The sequence below is a fragment of the Hemitrygon akajei genome, chromosome 18, assembly GCF_048418815.1.
Source record: "Hemitrygon akajei chromosome 18, sHemAka1.3, whole genome shotgun sequence".
Lineage (NCBI taxonomy): Eukaryota > Metazoa > Chordata > Chondrichthyes > Myliobatiformes > Dasyatidae > Hemitrygon > Hemitrygon akajei.
The window spans coordinates 51,229,240-51,242,804 of NC_133141.1; positions in this window are offsets into that span (position 1 = coordinate 51,229,240).

The following is a 13,565-nucleotide window of genomic DNA, read 5'->3' on the forward strand; positions in this document are numbered from 1 at the left end:
TCAGTAACTTTTCTGTAGCTCTTAACTTAGTAAGCAGCGTCATGTGTGGCACCTTGTCAAAGGTCCTCTGGAAGTCCAAATATACATCCACTACATCTCCTTTATCTATCCTACTTGTGATCTCCTCAAAGAATTCCAACAGGTTCGTCAGGCTAGATCTTCCCATGCTGACTTTGTCCTATCTTGTTTCATGTCACCACCTACTCCACCACCTCATCCTTAACAATTGACTCCAATATCTTCCCAAACACTGAGGTCAGGCTAACTGGTCTATAATTTCCTGTCTGCTGCCTTCCTCCTTAAAGAATGGAGTGACATTTGTAATTTTCCAGTCCTCTGGCACCATGCCAGAGTCCAGTGACTTTTGAAAGATCATTACTAATGCCTCCACAGTCTCCACCGCTACCTCTTTCAGAACCCTAGGGTGCAGTCCAGGTGACTTATGTACCCTTAGGTCTTTGAGCTCTTTCTCCCTTGTAATAGTAACTGCACTCATTTCTCTTCCCTCACACTCTTCAATATCTGGCACACTTCTAGTGTCTTCCACAGTGAAGACTGATTCCAAATACTCATTTCATCTGCCATCTCCTTGTCCCCAAATTATAATTTTTCCAGCCTCATTTTCTAGTGATCCCATATCCACTGTCATCTCGCTTTTATTTTTTACATTCTTGAAAATGCTTTTACTCTCCAGTTTGATATCGTTTGCTAGCTTGCTTTCATATTTTATCTTTTCCCTCCTATTGATTCTTTTTGTTGCTCTCTGTAGGTTTTTAAAAGCTTCCCAATCCTCTGTCTTCCCACAAATGTTTGCTTTGTTGAATTCCCTCTCTTTTGCTTTTCAGTAGCTTTCACTTCCCTTGTCAGCCATAGCTGTATTAGTTTGCCATCTGAGTATTTCTTTGTTTTTGGTTTCCACCTATCTTGAACCTTTCTCACTTTTACTTGAAACTCATGCCATTGCTGCTCTGCTAACATCCCTGCCAGCATCTCCTTCCAATTTACTTTGGCCAACTCCTCTCTCATACCGCTGTAATTTCCTTTACTCCACTGAAGTAATTCCTCCGGACCAAGGTGCACAACGCAGTCTGTATCTTACACACAACACGAAAAGTAATATTAATACAAATAAATTAAAAAATAATAAGGTGCATTTGCATCTCAAGTTAAAAAGTAAGAATATAATGCTACTGGTGCTTCATAATTGGTGAGTTTGAAATGCTGCAAAATCTTTGATGAATTATTCTTGGTTAATATTAGTCAATGCTAATTCAAATAACATATCCTACTAATTATGCCACTTGACTCACACACCAATCAGCTCACTGCTCCCCTAGTGATTACTGTTATGTATTCATGTATATTTTGACCCTTAAGGGTTGCTGTCAAGCTTCCCTGTGTGTGATACATACTGAACACAGTGGTGTAAGATGATATGGCTTTCTGGGAGGAAGTCTTACAAGTAAAATAAACTATGCACATTTTGTTTCTTCACATCCCCCATCCCTTGTGTGTTATTTATGGCCACCCGGCTTCCCAGCACCACAAACACAACACTTACCAATCAACAATCACTATCAATCATACTCATACCTAACATATGCTCCACTCAACCTTTACATATTTATCTTTGCTGACAGTCTCACACCAAGTTTCACAGCTAGCACACACACCATTAAACCAAACAAGGTGAGGTACTCACTAAAAACTCAGCTTCCCCTTCACCTTTAAACCCTTCGCACTGCAGATTGCATGGGCATTTACCTCACACTTTCTCTCACTCCCCTCACCATACACTTGACTGTATGTTGCTTTTGTTTTCAGCCAGAAAAGACTTTTGAACTTTAAAGGGAAATGGTGTCTATATTAGAAAAGAGCGAAGATAATCTAACACACCAGCATAGAATTAAGTTTAGAGGTAGACATTCCAGGTACTAGCTCCCTGGAGGTCAAGGTCATAGACAAGTTCTACTGCAGAGAATTCGGATAAGACCTTTGGTGGGAAGCCTTCAGAAGAATGGTAATGGGATGCACAATGAAATATCGATGCATTGGCAAAGTATCTGAAAAACCTATAATGTTGTAAAAGGGCATGAAGAAATCGAGCAGCATCCTGATGAAAGTGTTTGTGTGATCTAGGAGGACATATTTTCCAGCATAGCATTGGTGGGCAACTCCATTAGCATTGTTGTAGATCCAAGGATGAATTAGTGTCTGATTACAAGGAAGCTGTAATGAAGCTTAGGTAGCTGTTGCCATGGCTCATGATGCTAGTATTTACATGGGCTTACATAACATACAGTAATCCAGTTCGGCAATCTGTGCTCCAAAAGAGTACAAGAATTGCCAGTGGTTTAATAGAATACAAATCAGCAATTATGATCCCAGCACTAATCCAGAATTGCCCTTTCCTTTACCCGGCAGTAAGATAGCCCAGACTGCTGCCACCCTTGCTACACCAGGATAGTCTGGTTTCTTGTTTATCAAGGCTGCTTGAGCCTGTTCTGTAAAGGCATCTCCAGTATCCTCCATGGCTAGTCAGCAGTTTTCTACCAAATGCTGGTAGAAATCATAGGAGCATTAGAACAAGTAAAAGAACAAGGATAACAAGCACAAACAGGTTGCACAAGGATGATTGGATCACATTTATATTAATACTAGCATTTGAAAGTTGTTTTGGCTTGGAATGCTTATTTTGTACTGGTTTTTGCTTTTATATTTCTGGTTGGGCAGGCTGTGTGATAGTTGGCAACAATGGAGTGATAATGAGATCTTTAGGTGAATTAGTATTTACAATCCTGTTTGTTGGTAGTAGATTTGAATTAGCTGGTGTGCTCTCAGCTTCTTTCTCAATAAAATAACCAACCAGTTCCCCTCCTCTGTCTGGCAGACCTGGACTTTACTCTCAACAATTTTTCCTTCATTTCCACTCACTTCTCCAAACTTGAGGGGTAGTCATGGGTACCTGCATAGGCCTCAGCTCTGGTTTCCTTTCTGTTGTCTAGGCAGGACAGTCCATGTTTCAAGCCTTCACCCGTAGTGCTCCCCAACTCTTTCTGCGCTACATTGATGACTGTATTGGTGCTGCTTCATGCACCCATGCTGAACTCATCAGTTTCATCAACTTTGCCTCCAACTTCCACCCTGCCCTTAAATTCATTTTGTCCATTTCTTACACCTCTCTCCCCTTTCTTGATCTCTCTGCTTCCATCTCTGGAGACAAACTGTTGACCAGCATCTTTTATAAACCTACCAATTCCCACGGTTATCTTGACTATATCTCTTCCCACCTTGTCTCCTGTAAAACTGCTATTCCCTTTTTTCAGTTCCTTCATCTCCAACACATTTGTTTCCAAGATGAGGCTTTCCTTTCTGGGACATCAGAGATGTCCTCCTTCTTCGAAGAACAGAGTTGATGCTGCCCACAAACACATCTCCTCATTTTCCCAAATATCCACACTCACCCCGTCTTCCTGCTGCCTTAAGAGTGATAGAGTTCCTCTTGTCCTTACCTGCCACCCCATGAGCCTCCACATCCAGCATGTCAGTCGCTGCAACTTCTGCCATCTTCAAAGGGATCCTACCACCAAAAATATCTTTACCTCTCTCCCCAACCCCACTTTCTGTAGGGATTGCTCCTTCCACAATTCCCTTGTCTATTCATCCCTCCCCACTAATCTCCTTCCCAGCACTTATCCCGGCAAGCAGCCTGAGTACTACACCAGCCCATTCACCTCCACCCTCACCTCCATTCAGGGCCCCAAACAGTCCTTCCAGGTGAGGTGAATGGCTGGGGTCATCTATTGTGTCTGGTGCTTCAGATGCAGCCTCCTCTTCATCAGTGAGACCTGTCGTAAAATGGAGGACTGCTTCATTGAGTACCTCTGGTCCATCAGCCTAAAGCAGAACTTACTGGTGGCCAAACATTTTAATTCCCATTCCCATTCCCATTCCGACATGTTGGTCCATGGCCTCCTCTTGTGCCTCGTTGAGACCACCTGAAGAAGAGTCTCGGCCTGAAACATTGATTGTTTATTAATTTATGTGGATACTTCTTGATCTGCTGAGTTCCTCCAGTATTTTGTGTGTGTTGCTGATAAAATTTGCCTTTCTTTTTTTTATATAAATGAAAGAGAAAATATTTGAAGAACTCTGCAAATCGGTCAATGTCCCTGGAGAGAGAAACACTGTTAAAACCTGAGGTAAGTAACCTTAAATCAGAACTACAAAGGTCATTATTGCTCCATTGATAGTGTCTGACATATAAAGTATTTCCAGCATTATCTACTTTATTTAATATCAGCAGCAACTGCATTATTTTCCTTTTGTCATTGTCTATGTTTCCTCCTGCCCTCTTCCTTCCTTTTTTCCTCATTCACCAGCTTTATAACCAACAATGCTCATCTGATGTTAAGGTCTGAACGGTCATGATAACAAAATTATGCATGACATACCATTCTAAGGTGTATTTTGAGAAATGTTCTGCTGTGTTTTGCAGATCTCTTTCAGAGCCTTAGAGAGTTTACTTGAGAAGAATCATGTTCTACTTAATTGGAATCTATGTAAAGTGTGTCACTGAGAGTAGGTAGACTGTTAATTGTATGGATATATTAAAAATTAGGAATTGCATGGTCAAGGGCAAGGCATTGTCTCTCAGAGTTATTTTGTTTTGTCATGGAGGTCTTTATATTGATGGCAATGTGGGCTGCCACAAAATAGCTGCTATTGTGAATATGTGGATTTATCAGTACAACCATTGAGTGTGATTCACATCTGCTAAGAACAGTATGTACAGAATAGGCCCTTCAATCAGTGATGCCGTGCTGACATTTTGTGAAGCAACCATGGAGAATGAAGAAGTTGATGTCCTTGTGTGGCCCAGTTAGAGCCCTGACCTTTACTCGATCGAACCCGATCAGCAAGGCCTTTGACAAAGTTCCACATGGAAGGTTAGTTAAGAAGGTTCAGTCGTTAGGTATTAATGCTGGAGTAATAAAATGGATTCAACAGTGGCTAGATGGGAGATGCCAGAGAGTAGTAGTGGATAATTGTTTATCGGGATGGAGGCCGGTGACTAGCGGGGTGCCTCAGGGATCTGTTTTGGGCCCAATGTTGTTTGTAATATACATAAATGATCTGGATGATGGGGTGGTAAATTGGATTAGTAAGTATGCTGATGATACTAAGGTAGGAGGTGTTGTGGATAATGAGGTGGATTTTCAAAGCTTGCAGAGAGATTTATGCCAGTTAGAAGAATGGGCTGAACGTTGGCAGATGGAGTTTAATGCTGAGAAGTGTGAGGTTCTACATTTTGGCAGGAATAATCCAAATAGAACATACAGGGTAAATGGTAGGGCATTGAGGAATGCAGTGGAACAGAGAGATCTAGGAATAACAGTGCATAGTTCCCTGAAGGTGGAGTCTCATGTAGATAGGGTGGTGAAGAAGGCTTTTGGAACGCTGGCCTTTATAAATCAGAGCATTGAGTACAGAAGTTGGGATGTAATGTTAAAATTGTACAAGGCATTGGTAAGGCCAAATTTGGAATATTGTGTACAGTTCTGGTCACCGAATTATAGGAAAGATATCAATAAATTAGTGAGAGTGCGGAGACGATTTACTAGGATGTTACCTGGGTTTCAGCACTTAAGTTACAGAGAAAGGTTGAACAAGTTAGGTCTCTATCCATTGGAGCGTAGAAGGTTGAGGGGGGATTTGATCGAGGTATTTAAAATGTTGAGAGGGATAGATAGAGTTGACGTGAATAGGCTGTTTCCATTGAGAGTAGGGGAGATTCAAACGAGAGGACATGATTTGAGAGTTAGGGGGCAAAAGTTTAAGGGAAACACGAGGGGGTATTTCTTTACTCAGAGAGTGATAGCTGTGTGGAATGAGCTTCCTGTAGAAGTAGTAGAGGCCAGTTCAGTTGTGTCATTTAAGGTAAAATTGGATAGGTATATGGACAGGAAAGGAGTGGAGGGTTATGGGCTGAGTGCGGGTAGGTGGGACTAGGTGAGATTAAGAGTTCGGCACGGACTAGGAGGGCCGGAATGGCCTGTTTCCGTGCTGTGATTGTTATATGGTTATATGGAACATCTCTGGAAAGATGAAACATATAAGATTATTAAGGGATTGGACAAGATAGAGGCAAGAAATATGTTCCAGATGCTGGGAGAGTCCAGTACCAGAGGGCATGGTTTGAGAATAAGGGGTAGGTCATTTAGGACAGAGTTAAGGAAAAATTTCTTCTCCCAGAGAGTTGTGGGGGTGTGGAATGCACTGCCTCGGAAGGTAGCGGAGGCCAATTCTCTGGATGCTTTCAAGAAGGAGCTAGATAGGTATCTTATGGATAGGGGAATCAAGGGATATGGGGACAAGGCAGGAACTGGGTATTGATAGGAATTGATCAGCCATGATCTCAAAATGGCGGTGCAGGCTCGAAGGGCCGAATGGTCTACTTCTGCACCTATTGTCTATTGTCTATTGAAAGAACTCCAGATTGCTGTCCACCATTGCTTTCCAACTAACCTGGCACAGCTTGAGCAACTTTGCAAGGAGGAATGGACAGATCTTGCTCCATCACGTTGTGCAAAGCTAATAGAGACTTATCCAAAAAGTAATAACTGTGAGACGTGGTTCAACTAAGTACTGCACAAAGGGGGATGAATACTTTTGAACTGCTAACATTTCAACTTTTTTGGGTTCCATTAAAAAAAGGAACATTTGATTCACAAATAAAAATTCTTTGTTAAATTGATCAAAATCCCTGGTTGTAATACTCATTTATGCGAAGAAAGGGTTGGGGGCTGAATATTTTTTCAAGGCACTGTATGTGAGTGTCTTAAATGTCCCTAATGGAAATGTTTCCCCTAGTACCTTTGGCAGTGCACTCCAGGCAATTGCCACTCTCTGTGTAAAACATCTACCTCTGACATCTCCTGGGAAAAAGGCACTGTCTGTTCTTTATCTATGCCTCTTATCGGCCTACATACCTATGTGTAAGGAAATGCAACTGAAGTGATTCCATTTCCATAATGTGTTAAGGAAATAGAATGAGTTCAGTGGCAGTACTTTTCTGAGTTAACGTGCACGGCTCTCAACATTAGGAAACTTGCAAAGCTGGTGAAGCTGCATGCTCACTGCTTTCTGGCAAGGGAGAATGAGGTACATTTGACACGAGCATGTTGTGATCACTTTACCGAATTATAGCCGTCCTTGTTGAGAATTGCCTACAGAATAAATGGAAATAGTGGCAACGAACAAAATCATCAGCAAGGAAGTGCTGGACCGAATGGCCTGTATGAATGTGAGACTGTCTGTAGATGATCTGACCACCTAGTGAAGGCCCTTCTTTCTCAACCTCTACCACATGTTCCTCCTTCCAACAGATCCTCCTAAAACTGAAATTTCCATAAAGATTGAACAAAGCACAATTTTTATTATTTTAATAAATGATTGATTTCTTTGTCTTGGTCTCATAAAGATAAAATTGTTTTTTGAAACCAGGAAGATTGTTCAACAGTAACCATGAATTAAAATACTATTAGAAACTCAGTTGTATCTCATTAAGAGATTTTTATAACTTTATTGTGATTTACTTTACAAATAATGTATTAAAAGTTGAAATTGTCTTCAAATCTCCAGCTCTGCATTGATTGCCTTTGCAAAGTCAGCAATAGCACACCCTATGGAAGAGAAAGGTATAACAGCCAAATTTCTGCATTTCTTTCTCATGTGTAGACTCCAGAAGATGCATTCAGTTTTATGCTGTGAAGGCAAATTCCAGACTATTATGAGTCTATTCTATGGTAAATTATTTTTGAATGTATTTCAGAGATTCCAAGCACCTCAGGAAGGATTAACCTAAAAAAAATATAGATCTTGGAAAAGAACTTTTAAATGTCATAATTGACTGAAAATTATTGTAAATTAATCTCAGCAGTTTATTTTGTTCTGTACCCGAGGTCACTAAAATCATCAAAGAAAATCATCAATGGAAATGAATGCATTGTTCTATATAAAATTCTTTAATACAAGAATATTTTTTAAATGATAAAAAATCCACTGCAGATACACAAAGGATAAAGAAACAAAGGATGACATGTTTTTTGGGTTTAACTCAATGTGCTTTGTTTAAATGATAGATTTTACCCGTACTGGAGGAAAGATAGGGATAGTCTTTGTTAAAGAAACCAAAATATTCTAGGAATTAATGGTCAAAATCTTTTTGTAAAAACAATAATGACTATTATATACAGAACTCAAGTTTTAAAACAAAAATTATTTTATCTTTCTTTTTTTGTTGGAAATCTAACAACATCCTTTGTTTCTTGCATTTTATTGTGGTTAGATTTCACTCCTAGTACCCAGTGCCTAGTCTTTTCAGAGAATAGGAGAGAGGGGCATGTCTTTTTAGCATATGTAACAGGGCAATGATAAGTGCCAGATGCCAAAAATCCATTCATCAACTCTGTATGATATTTTGGAAGCAATTGAGCTCATTACTCAGTGAATAAGACAGCAGATGTAATCAATTCAAACCCAACAAGTGAGGGGGAAATGCATCTTCCTAAATATTGATGAGGAAATGCTGGCAGGATGTTGATTTTGAGTCTTTTGATTTTGTGGGCATAAGATTAACCAGCAGTAGCAAATCAATATTCTGTCATATGATGAAGCAAAATTCACACAGTATACATCAAACAATGAATCAGATATATCCTGACTACTGTTTTGCTTGACTTCCTCCTTCACTGTATAAATATATGCTATCAAAGGGGGAGGAGGAAGAGGATTGCAGTAATTCCCTTGCTGAATCTTTTCCAGCAATGCCTGTTGTGTATTGTAGGCGTAGAACACCTCTTCCAATGTCATGGAGCTCACAGAGATAAAAACGCTCAGTGTTATATATTCAGGACGGCTCCAGTTTCAGATTTCTTTAATCACTTGATGAATGGATTTTTTTTCCCCTTTTGATTTATCCAAGGTCCTTTCCACACAGCATCCTAGGAAGCAACAGAATAAAAAGAGAGTAAAATTAAACAGACTGAGTTACAGCCACACACAACATAAAGGTTAACCATGGGAAGGCGATCAATGAAGAAACTGACGCTGAAGGAAAAATATACTGAATTTAGTTACAACAAAACTAAATAGATTTTATTTCCTTTCCAATGTTATGTAGTGAGTTGGTGACTGGGTCTTTCTAATAGCACGTAATACCACTGTTAAGAAGTTTATTGGCTTCTCATTTGAAAAGCATGATATTTTGGATTTTGTTAGGCTGAAAATGTAAAACAAATCCATTTCCATGTTCTGTACACCAAAAATAAGAGTGCAACACGCTGTAAGGTTTCACTGCTAACGTAATGGTTTCTCTGTAGCAGCAATATTTGGATTATGACCAGAGATAATGGGGACTTTGGAATGTGTGCTGGCCAATGGGGGAAGATGTTTTCTTTCTTGTGTGCCCGAGCAAAGGTTTTGTGGTCTTTTGTTTGGCGGAAGATGAGAGAGAAGATGTCAGAATGGGGAAATCGTAGTCTGCAGGATGAAGTGAACTTGGAATGGGGTCAGAATTCAATGCCCAAGGGGAAAATCGATGGAGAACTAACAGACTGGAACACAGTGAGCCCCAATGTTGTGTACTGCATATTGTGTACTGTTTGTTATTTTGAGGTACTCATTTGTAACCGGGGAACACATCATTCAGCATCCACACAAACAAGGTTTCTCCACTTTGGCCGAGCCAGAGGCTGTCTTTCCCTAGAGTAAGCCACTTCCCGAACCTGAAGGTTACATGAGCATGAACACAAAGGCAGAAAATGCTGGAAAAATTTGCACAGCAAAATTTTAAATAAGTTATCTAAGTACATAAATGTCACCATATACTGTACTGCCCTGAGATTCATTTTCTTGCAGCCAAGAAAATGAATAGAATCAATGAAAGACCACACCTAACAGGATGTGCAAACAACCAGTGTGCAAAAGGCAACAAACTCTGCAAATACAAAAGATAAAAATAAATAAATATCAAGAACGTGAGATGAAGAGCCCTTGAAAGTGAGTCCATGGGTTGTGGGAACAGTTCAGTGATGGAGCAAGTGAAATTGAGTGTTTTTTCCTTTGGTTCAAGAACCTGATGGTTGAGGGGTAATAACTGCGACATCTGCGGAGATGCGGAGAGAGAAATAGAGTTAACATTTCAGGTCAATGAACATTTGTCAGAGTATGAACTCATTTCCTTTTGATTCACATATTGGGTTGTTTAAGCCTAGACTTCTCATCAAAGACCTGCCTTGTCCCCATCCTATTCAGCAAACCATCCCATACTGAATAAACCTTCAATACGCTATTCATTTTACTGATTCCTCTGTCCACAGGAAGCAATAGGATTGTGGGGAGAAGGTTGCTCAAACTCACTCCTTTCTCAACCCATATGCTGTTCACTGTTATTACTGGCCACTGTATTTCATTCTCTTCAAGCCTGAATGGAGAGTTGGGCAGGCTATTTGCTGATCTACACAGCTTCAGATATAATTTTATATTGGAAACATCTGAAATGGATCTCCAATTGTCTCTGATAGATTTATAATTTACAATGAGTTTATCAACATATCAACCATTTTCTCAAAGCAATTTTTATATACCAGTTAAATGTGGATTTTAAAGCTTTGTGAACTCAATTTACAAAATAGTAAGATTTCTCTATAAATTACTTTGAACATCCTTAAGTCAGGAAAAAGATTACAATCCTTCAGATTCTCAGAAGAATACAGAAAACGAAAACATTGAATGTAACATGAATAAAAATGAATAATACATAGTGGCTGATAAATCTGTATTACTCAAATAAGTGAAACTTGTGGCACAAATGTGCAAAACAAGACTCCTGAATTGTCATATATCAGTCTTTTGCTTTCTGTGATACGGTGATGTGTCATTGAAGAAAAACAATGATTTCAACACCCCTTTGAACTCAGAGCAAATAAGTGATGTTATTCCAAAAATTGCAGCACTCCGTTTGCTGCCATGTTTATATTAGTGCTTTCTCTCTTACCATAAGACCAAAGACGTAGGAGAAGAATTAGGCTATTTGGCTCATCAGGTCTGCTCTGCCACTTGATCATGACTTTCCCTTTCAACCCCATTAGCCTCCCTTCTCCCAATAACCCTTAGTGCCCTTACTAATCAAGAACTTAATAACCTCCACTTTAAATATCTAAAAATAAACAAACAAACAAACAAATAAATAAATATACCCAATGGCTTGGCTCCACAGCAATCTGTGGCAATGACTTCAACAGATCCACCACACTCTGACTAAAGAAATTCTTCTTTATCTTTGTTCTAAAGGGACATCCTATTTTGAGGCTGTGCACTCTGATCTTAGACTCTCCAACCATTGGAAACATCTTCTTCACACCCACTCTAACTTCAGCAAATGATCTGCCTGCCTGTTTCAACAGGAAGTCATTTGTAATATGCAACTTGTCGTCCTATAACATGCTAGACTTGTAGTCTTATAACCATATTTGTTACTTCAAGGTACAAATGGCAAAAAATATTTACACATGCTTCATCCATTTGCACCATGTTATAAATAACCGATCCAACACACTTTAAAAGGTTATTCATAAAAAGAATGGTGAAAGCACAGTCAGCTCACTACATTTTTCAGTCATTGGTCAGCTCAATATTGGAGCCACCCAATTTTCTCCCATCCCAAAATTAAGGTGTTGCAGTAACTATCTGTTTGACATCCAAAGCTGAGGAATAAAGTTTGTCCCAGGTATGAATATGCTCTTGTGTTTATACTAGAATGAAAAGGCTGGCAGCTGCACCACTCACCCAATTCATATTTTATATGCATGTGTACCAATGACATTTCTGCATCTGAAACTAGAAATACTAACTTGTAATATTAAAACATGAAAGCAGTCTTTAGGTTTGTCAACCTGTAGCCCTCTTTTTGTGCTTTATACCAGGGTAGATTATCCAAATTTTATATCCAGGAAAAGCCTTTCATCTCAAGCTTATACTTTGTAATGGTCATATCTCAAACACTGATGATGTGTCATGGGAATTGATTTGAGTACTTCATACTTATGCAGATCTAGCAGTTTCATCACCATGAAACCCTAGGTTATTAAAACTATTGCAGCAAATCCAGAGATGCAGTAGTTCCAACATGTCCAATAAGGTATCAGCTGCTTGCTGGGAATGATCTATTGCAAAACTACAATCTACACTAAAACAAGATATTGCATTGCTACATTGGTTGTTTATTTTAATACACAAAATGTTTACAAAATGGAAAATCTGAAAGATTAAGCAATTAATGTACAATGACAAAATAGAAGCAAGCATAGGTCATTTATCATTTCAAGCCAGCTCAACCATTCAAAATGGCCATGGTTTATCTTTTATCTCAAAGAACAACCCTAACAATAAAGTCAAACTTAGCAAGTTAGCTTTCATGCGTATGCACTTACTGGTTTGACCTTTGTACCAAAGCTTTTCACTCCACTGCCATCTTGCCAAATCACCTGATTCTCAACTTTGCTCTCCGTCCACCATTACTTCAGTTGCTGAAGTTGGATGTTTGATAAATTTAAGCAGCTCAGTTTTTCCGAGCTCAGTCAATAGCTTCAAAAATATTTGATATATCGCTGTGAAGGCAATAATTTATGGAGAAACTTTGTGTTGTCCTTCACAATTAATATACAATTTTCAAGTGCACTTATCATCCCTGCCATTCTCTTTCAAACTGATCAGATGTTGCTGAAATATTCAATTATTCACCCCTACAATGCATTCAGAAAATGATGAATCATTAGAATCTGTTCTTCATTTATTAACAGTTAAAACATTCAAAAATTCTTATAATTTCCTATATTCGGTAGAAAGTTTGGAATAAATTTATAAAGTAAAATAGTCCTGCACAGACAAGGATATTTTTTTGATAAACAGAGCTGGGTGATTTCAAGATATTTTGCAACATGGTTCACTGAAGACTTCCTATGCAGAGTCATTATCCATTCAGTATGGAATTCCAATTTGGTTGTAAACAACCTTGTTAGAGAAGTGGGTGGGATCCTTTGACAAGATTTGCGAGTGGGTTGTGCCTAATTAAATCATTTGAGTCACACAGAATCATGATTAAAGACTATATCCAGCTTCCAATCTTTAGTTGTCTCCGTTTCAGTGGAAATAGCTCCGACATTTTAAGTCTTTCCTCTGAGCTACTGTTGACTGTTACCGGAATATCTAGGTGGTATATTATTCTGTAATTAAACATGTAATATTCTAAAAGTTCATATATTGTATTCAACAGCTTTATTATTACTAAGCTTCTTTATATTGCATATCTGTCATTCATCCCATATTAATCTCAATTCTTCTCTGCTTGTTTCTATTCCCTCACTCTCCATTAATCCTTTCACTATTTTGATTTAATATAATTTTCATCTTCATTCTTCTTATTTGTAATAATGCATAAACTTAATATTAGATGTCACAACTAGACTTAGATGGGGATAAACTGTAGTTTTAGAGCACAGATG